Genomic DNA, 8,915 nt, shown 5'->3' with positions numbered 1-8,915 from the left:
ACCCCCCCAAATAAAAACCCTATCTAAAAAACCTAAGCTCCCCATTGCCCTGAAAAGGGCATTTGTATGGGCATTGCCCTTAAAAGGGCATTTAGCTCTTTTACTGCCCAGACCCTACTCTAAAAATAAAACCCAATAGGATGAGAGCTGCTCAAATCCTATTGGCTGATTGGAACAGCCAATATGATTTTAGAGGCTCTAATTGTATTGGCTGATTGGAACCTTTCAGCCAATAGGAATGCAAGGGACGCCATCTTGGATGACGTCACTTGCATTCAAGATCCAGTTTACAGCAGAGACTGTATTAAAGAGGAGCTCCTCATCGGGTGTCTTCAGGATGGACCCGCTTCTCGCAGGAAGGATGAAGATAGACGAGGCCGCATGGATGAAGACTTCGCCGGCTGGATGAAGATGGAAGAGTCCGCCCGGATGAAGACTTCTTGCCGGCTGGATGGATCCTTCAAGCGGAACTTCAAAAGCTGTAAGTGGATTGTCGGGGTTAGTGTTAGGTTTATTTAAGGGTTTATTGGGTGGGTATTATTTTTAGAGTAGGGTCTGGGCAGTAAAAGTGCTAAATGCCCTTTTAAGGGCAATGCCCATACAAATGCCCTTTTCAGGGCAATGGGGAGCTTAGGTTTTTTTAGATAGGGTTTTTATTTGGGGGGGTTGGTTGTATGGGTGGTGGGTTTAACTGTTGGGGGGGTTGTATTTTTTTTTACAGGTAAAAGAGCTGATTTCTTTGGGGCAATGCCCTGCAAAAGGCCCTTTTAAGGGCCATTGGTAGTTTATTGTAGGCTAGGGGTTTTTTATATGGGGGGGGGGCTTTTTATGTTGATAGGGCTATTAGATTAGGTGTAATTCTTTTTTTTTTATACTGTGGTTTTTTTACTTTTTGTAACATAGTGTTTTTTATTTTTTGTAACTAAGTGAAATTTAGTCATTTTTAATTGTAGATTTAAATAATTTGAGTAGGGTTAGGTTTCTAAATATGTAATATAGTTAATTTAATTGGTAGTTTAATGTAATTTTAGTATAATAGTTAGGGTAGGTTAATTAATAGTTTAATATAGTTTAATTCCATTTTAGTATAATAGTTAGGGTAGGTTAATTAAAAGTTTAATATAATTTAATTCCATTTTAGTATAATAGTTAGGGTAGGTTAATTAATAGTTTAATATAGTTTAATTCCATTTTAGTATAATAGTTAGGGTAGGTTAATTAATAGTTTAATTTAATTCTACAGGTAACTTTAAATTTATTATAAGATAGGGATGTTGTAATTTTAATGTAAAGTTAGTGGGCTGTTAGGTTAAGGGGATAATAGCATAATTTAGTTTATGGCGATGTGGGGTGCTGGCAGTTTAGGGGTTAATAGGTTTATTTTGTTGCGGTGGGGTTCGGGAGCAGTGGAATAGGGGTTAATAACTTTATTTAGTGACGGCGGGGTCCGGGAGCGGCGGAATAGGGGTTAATAACATTATATAGGTGACGGCGATGTCGGGCGGCAGATTAGGGGTGTTTAGACTCGGGGCTTATGTTAAGGTGTTAGGTGTAAACGTAACTGGTTTTCTACCATAGAAATCAATGGGATATCTGGCAGCATTGAAACATAAGCTTTCACTGCTTTCAGACTCCCATTGATCCCTGTGGCATCTGCTGCCTCCAGGGTGGCGGATTGAAAACCAGGTAAGCTGGGCCGGAATAGCCGCGAACGTACCGGTTAACTATTTGATAACTTTGAAAAAGTGTCAAATAGTGCCGAATGTGTATTCAGAACATCTGTAATGACGTAAGCATCGATCTGTGTCAGATTGAGACTGGCGGATCGTATCTTACGTCACAGATTTCAACTTCTGCCGGTCTGTAGGCTTTGATAACTAGGTCGGATCAAGGTCGCCACAATTATGCTGCGGAATTCCAGTGTATTTCAGGTTGACGGCTTGATAAATATCCCCCCTATTATCACATTTTCTTCATTCTCTTGGTATCTTTATTTGAAAAGCAAGAATGTAAGTTTAGATGCCGGCCCATTTTTGGTGAACAACCCGGGTTGTTTTTGCTGATTGGTGGATAAATTCACCCAGCAATAAACAAGTGTTGTCCAGAGTTTTGAACCAAAAATTGTCTGGCTCCTTAGCTTAGATGCCTTCTTTTTCAAATAAAGATAGCAAGAAAATGAAGAAAAAATGATAATAGGACTAAATTAAAAAGTTTCTTAAAATTGCATGCTCTATCTGAATCACGAAAGAAAAAAATTGGGTTCAGTGTCCCTTTAATATCCCTTTAATTTTACTTTCCTTTAAATAGGACAAATGCAAAAAGGGATGAAACAAAGTAGAATCAGTGTAATTTCTGTAAGAGAGAAAAATGAGTAAATGCCTGAGCAGAACATATAAATTATTACCATTATTATTATTGTTAAGTGATATATCACTCAGCTATTCAGCACTGAAGTATTTATACAAACAATCCCCTATATCCTCAGGCTCTTTTAAGAATGGTGCAACAGCGCCATCTAGGGAATGCATGAAATTAAATATTATTTCTGGTAATGTCATAATTACAGGGCAATTTGTCTAAGAAACCGAATGATTAAAAAATAATTGCAAACGTTTAAAATTGAGCTAAGAAGATTGCTGCCATATTGCTAAATACAGACACCCCTGCTAGTGATCTTACTACTTTACAAGTGATGAGAAACAATTTGCAAAAAAAATGTATTCAAGTGACATATTAATCCAGTTGCAACTATTTTTGGGCAGTTTGTGTGCCAGAGGTCACCCTTTATTAGCACAAGCTGGTGTTAGGGATATGATTCACATACAACTTGCAATTTTAAACAATTTTCCAATGTACTTATATTATCCAATTTGCTTCATTCTATTAGTATCCTTTGTTGAAAAAGTAGCACTGCGCTACTGGGAGCTAGCTGAGCATATCAGGTGAGCCAATGACAATAGGCATATATGTGCAGTCACCAATCAGCAGCTAGCTCCCAGTAGTGCACTGCTGATCCTGAGCCAATCTAGTTATGCTTTTCAACACAGGTTACCAAAAGCAGCGTCTCCCTGGATGATGACACATGGCCGTCATTCGCATTTAACTCCTTGTATGGATGTTGTCAAGCACAGTAAAGGGGTTATAACTGTATGCTCTATCTGATTTTACTTTCCCTCTAACGTGCAGCACGGAACTGACATTAGAACAGTGTGATGGGACCTGGGAGCTTGTTCCCTGATGTGAGGTCCAGAGCAGTCCCGCCGTGCAGCACACCCTTCTCCAAGTGCCGCCACTGACCTCTAAGGACCAGTTTTCCTGCCTTTGGGAGTTCTACTTAGCTAGAAAATCTTTCCCTCCCTTACAAACATTAGACAATTCTTAGGGGCCCATTTATCAAGCTCCGTATGGAGCTTGAAGGGCCGTGTTTCTGGCGAGCCTTCAGACTCGCCAGAAACACCAGTCAGAACTCGCGCAAAATCAACCTGATCGAATATGATCGGTTTGATTGACACCCCCTGCTAGTGGCCGTAAATCTGCAGGGGGCGGCGTTGCACCAGCTGTTCACAAGAGCTGCTGGTGCAATGCTGAATGCGGAGAGCGTATTGCTCTCCGCATTCAGCGATGTCTGTCGGACATCCGCTGATCAGATCATGTTGGAGAGGCATTTAATAAATAGGGCCCTACGTGCAGTAGAAACTCATTTTAAAGGTCAAGACACAGGGCTTTTATACATCACAAGGTGTAAAATGTAAACATGCAAAAGCCAATCACATACTGCCCCCTGCTATCCCCCTTTGTGTTCAGATCCCGTCGGGAGATAAGGTTTGCCAGGCACAACATTTATCCCCGCCCCTTTTATGTCCGGTAACTTTAACAATGAAGCACTCGGCTTACAGAGGGAGCACCCCCATGTGTTTGGTATCTCATTCAGGTGCCATTCTGTGATAGTTTGGTCCATTTCGATCACATGGTGCGGGAACGATAAGACTATTTGTTTTTACCCAGTGCTCAGAAGGTAGCATAGCCAGGAATGGTAGGGGGTAACAAAATACATCCAGGCAGCTAGAAAATTGTCATGAAAATGGTGCTTTTGTGAGTGGATGAGGAACAGAATTTAATAGGGCAGGACGAACAAAAATGAAGGGACTTGTGCCTAGGAACAGACTTTTTAACCCTTGAGTGGCTGGACACGATTAGCCTACTTATAGTGTATGGTTAATTCATGTCATATGTGAGATTCTATAAGAATGCTCGCCAGTATTTCTGTTTCCCTGGTGGAGTTCTATAAAGCACTTTTTACCCTGAAAGCAGGGTCGCTTGCTAAGGAGAAGAGTACGTTACAAAAGTGCACAATGAAAATGGGAATTTAACAATTATACAATTTTAAACATTGAAGCATTCACACACAAATACGCAGGGGATAAAAGGTATTGTTAAGGTGCATTAACAATCATAACAAAATTGTTCACCAAAAAAAACTTTGTAAGCAAATTACACAGAAATAAATCGTATTAAATATATACAACATAAATCGTAATTTAAGTGCACTGGATGTACAAAAAACACGTAGAAACAGTACAAAATACAAAGCGTTGTTTTATCGTAAAATGGGTTGAATATGGGTGTGTATGAAATTGTCTCTCAAATCCAAGAGTAATTATCTAAACATTTCTGCCCTACAGATCTCACTGTTTTTTGTCACAACTTAAACGGTGACGAGATTTTATCAAAATACTCAAAACACTAGTGACTCTGAAAGGAAAACATATGCATACGAAAATAACAGCAATTTTTATGTACAGTGCACTGAAAACAGTGTAATTCCATTTGTATTGGGCATAATATTAAAATTTAAACACGCCGGGTTCTCCCTGTGTACTTCGTCCTCCATTGCGAAATTTTACATAGCAGAGAGCTCTGGTTATTTTTATGGGAGACACCTTGCTACTTGCAGCGCCTGATGATCAAAGATTCTATTGCTTGGAGAGAAATTGTAGTGCAGACGTCACAAAAGCTGAATTCACTGAATGATCAAAGAAAAAGGGCGGTACTCTCCAGCACTCTTAAGATCTCTCATTTCTGTATATAAAGGAGATACAAGCCCAGTGCAATATAGCACTGCACAATATGAGAGTTTTGTTACACTTTCACTTTGTGCCTTATATTTTATGTTACTTTACACTTCAGATTGGGTCATTTCAGTATTATTACATTCAAGCTTTGCACTTTCTATTTTCTATTTTAATACATTTAAATTTAGATCCAGCTGTGATTTTACAAATTCAGATTATGTTTTGAAAAACAAATTAAGATCATATATTTATATCTATATATCACTGTGTATCTTTTACAACTTATGTTGCACTTGATATTTTCTCTATTGCACAATAAAGCACAGCTTCAGAAAGTGGGAGGGACAGGGGTGTCCCCTGGGCTGAACAGGGGAGTTCCAAGGGTATGTCTGAAGCTCTCTCACAAGTCCTGTGAAATGCTGATTTTTCTTGCCAGCTGTAAGCTGAAGTTTGCTCAAAATTCACTGTTCACTTACACCTAGATTTCAAATTTTGCGTTTGTGTTTTAACGCTGAAAAAATGGCCATTTCAGCGTTAAAACAGCAACGCAGCCATTACGAGTATTGTAGGTATAGCTGTACCGCAAGCCTTTTAGCCTGTAACGCAACGTCAGCCCCGCACTCGAAAAAATGACGTTTTTGCATGGGATTTCCATAGCGCTGTCATTACAAGTTTTGCGGTGAGGCTAAAAAGCTTGCGTTACACCCTATAACGACACATTCCGTTTCACAATCTGAGACCAGTAGTTATGAGTTTTACTAAAGTGTTACAAAGTACATTAACACCCATAAACTACCTATTATCCCCTAAACCGAGGCCCTTCCGCATCGCAAACACTATTTTAAAGTTATTAACCCCTAATTTGCTACTCCCGACATCACCGCCACTAATACAATTTATTAACCCCTATTCCGCTGCTCCCTGTCATCGTCGCCACTATACTATAATAGATAAAAACTTACCTGGAAAATGAAAAAAAACTAGATTTAAACTATAAATTAAACTAACATTACTATTATACTAAAATTAAAATAACTATCAATTAAATTAAATTACTCATTAAAAAAACTAACACTACTAAAAAAATTAAATCTACAGTTACAAAAAATTAAAAATACTAAATTACAAAAAATAAAAAAATGCTAAATTATGAAAATTAACAAACGAAATGATCCAAAATAAAAACAATTACACCTAATCTAATAGCCCTATCAAAATAAAAAAGCCCCCCCAAAATAAAAAAAAACCCTAGCCTACAATAAACTACCAATAGCCCTTAAAAGGGCCTTTTGTAGGGCATTGCCCTAAAGACATCAGCTCTTTTCCCTTAAAAAATACAAAGACCTCCCCAACAGTAAAACCCACCACCCAACCAACCCCCCAAAATAAAAAACCTAACTCTAAAAAAAAACTAAACTACACATTGCCCTGAAAAGGGCATTTGTATGGGCATTGCTCTTAAAAGGGCATTTGTATGGGCATTGCCCTTAAAAGGGCATTCAGCTCTTTCTCTTGCCCTTTGAAAAGAGCATTCAGCTCTTTTAAGACAAGCCCAAACCCTAATCTAGAAAAAAACAACACCCAAAAAAAGTTTAAAAAAACCTAACACTAACTCCTGACGATCCACTTACAGTTTTTGAAGTCCGTACATCAATCCTCATCCAGGCGGCGAGGTCTTCATCCATCCAGACAGCGTCTTCTATCTTCATCCAGGCGGCATCTTCTATCTTCATCCCGGCAGTGCGGAGCAGGTCCATCCTGAAGACATTCGGCGCGGAGCATCCTCTTCATACGGTCGCCGCCGTATACTGATTTTTCAATGCAAGGGAGCCTTTTCAAAATGGCGTCCCTTTCATTCCTATTGGCTGATTTCATTTTTTAAATTCAAATCAGCAAATAGGATGAGAGCTACTGAAATCCTATTGGCTTTTCAAATCAGCCAATAGGATGAGAGCTATTGAAATTTTATCGGCTATTCAAATCAGCTAATAGAATTTCAGTAGCTCTCATCCTATTGGCTGATTTGAACAGCCAATAGGATTTCAGTAGCTCTCATCCTATTGGCTGATTTTAATTTCAAAAATCAAATCAGCCAATAGGAATGCAAGGGACGCCATTTTGAAAAGGCTTCCTTGCATTAAAGATTCAGTATATAGCGACGACCGTATGAAGAGGATGCTCCGCGCCAGATGTCTTCGATGGACCCACTCTGCGACGCCGAGATGAAGATAGAAGATGCCGCCTGGATGAAGACTTCTCGCCGCCTGGATGAGGATGGATGTCCGGACTTCAAAAACTGTAAGTGGATTATCGAGGGTTAGTGTTAAGTTTTTTTAAACTTTTTTGGGGTGTTTGTTTTTTTTTTTTAGATTAGGGTTTGGGCTTGTCTTAAAAGAGCTGAATGCTCTTTTAAGGGCAAGAAAAAGAGCTGAATGCACTTTTAAAGGGCAATGTTTTAAAGGGCAATGCCTATACAAATGCCCTTTTCAGTGCAATGGGTAGCTTAGGTTTTTTTTAGATATGTTTTTTATTTTGGGGGGTTGGTTGGGTGGTGGGTTTTACTATTGGGGGGTCTGCGTATTTTGTTTTAAGGGAAAAGAGCTGATTTCTTTAGGGCATAGCCCTACAAAAGGCCCTTTTAAGGGCTATTGGTAGTTTATTGTAGGCTAGGTTTTTTTTTGTTTTTTTTGCATAATTTTTGCATAATTTCATTTTTCATAATCCAGTATTTTTTATTTTTTGTAATTTAGTATTTTTTATTTTTTGCAACTGTAGATTTAATTTTTTAAGTAGTGTTAGTTTTTTGAATGAGTAATTTAATTTATTTAATTGATTGTTTTTTTAATTTTAGTATAATAGTAATGCTAGTTTAATTTATAGTTTAAACTTAGTTTTTTTTTAATTTCCCAGGTAAGTTTTTATTTATTTTAAGATAGGGTTCTTGTAATTTTAATTTAAAGTTAGGGGGTTGTTAGGTTTAGGGGTTAATAGTTTAAATTAGTTTTTTGCGATGTGGGGGGCTGTCGGTTTAGGGGTTAATAGGTTTATTTAGTGACAGTGATGTGGGAGGTCAGAGGTTTAGGGGTTAATAACTTTATTTAGTGGCAGCGATGTCGGGGAGCGGCGGAATAGGGGTTATATCTTTATTATAGTGTGGGTGATGTTGGGGTGTGCGGGGAAATAGGGGTTAATAACTTTAGTATAGTGTCGGCGAATAGGGGTTAATATATTTCGGTGGCGGCGATGTCGGAAGCGGCAGATTAGGGGTTACTAAATTTATGTAGGTGTCGGCGGCAGCAGATTAGGGGTGTTTAGATGCGGGGTTTATGTTAGAGTGTTAGGTTTAAACGTTACCTTTTTCCCCCATAGACATCAATGGGGTTGCGTTACGGAGCTTTTCATTCCGCTATCGCAGGTGTTATGTTTTTTTCTAACACTTTCTCCCCAATGATGTCTATGGGGAAAGCGCGCACGACCACATCAAAGCAACGCTTCTATTTTGTGCGGTATGGAGTTTAACGCAACCATATTACACACACAAGGCGGCTTTTTCAAAACTCGTAATGGCAGCGCTATGGAGGGTGAAATAACTTTTGTTGCGTTCGTTTTGCACCCTCTATAGCGCAAAACTTGTAATCTAGGTGTCTTAATTGACAGAAAAGTGATTTATACTAAACTATAAGAGAAATCAAGTTAAATTGTAGTGATAACATTTCAGTTTAATTTGTAATTTATATCAAACCCAGGTGTTCTCCAGTTACCTTCTCTCTCCCCTGTGAAATTCTGTATTCCAGAGAGCTGCCCTTTTTCTAATAGAATTCAGTGAGTTCAGCCCCTGAAAAG

General features: G+C 38.6%; 1 protein-coding gene across 1 annotated transcript in view; it reads left to right on the top strand.

Moving 5' to 3' along the window:
* Positions 1–458: 458 nt before the first annotated feature.
* The window catches only part of LOC128642605 (uncharacterized), a 64,356-nt gene continuing 55,899 nt past the window's right edge, over positions 459–8,915 (top strand). The window contains exon 1 of the mRNA XM_053695375.1: positions 459–481. The gene's annotated coding sequence lies outside the window, so the exon portion shown is untranslated. The remainder of the gene's footprint in view (positions 482–8,915) is intronic.

The sequence above is a fragment of the Bombina bombina genome, chromosome 12, assembly GCF_027579735.1.
Source record: "Bombina bombina isolate aBomBom1 chromosome 12, aBomBom1.pri, whole genome shotgun sequence".
Lineage (NCBI taxonomy): Eukaryota > Metazoa > Chordata > Amphibia > Anura > Bombinatoridae > Bombina > Bombina bombina.
Note: the sequence above shows the minus strand (reverse complement) of the source record. Positions and strands in the feature narration are given on the sequence as shown.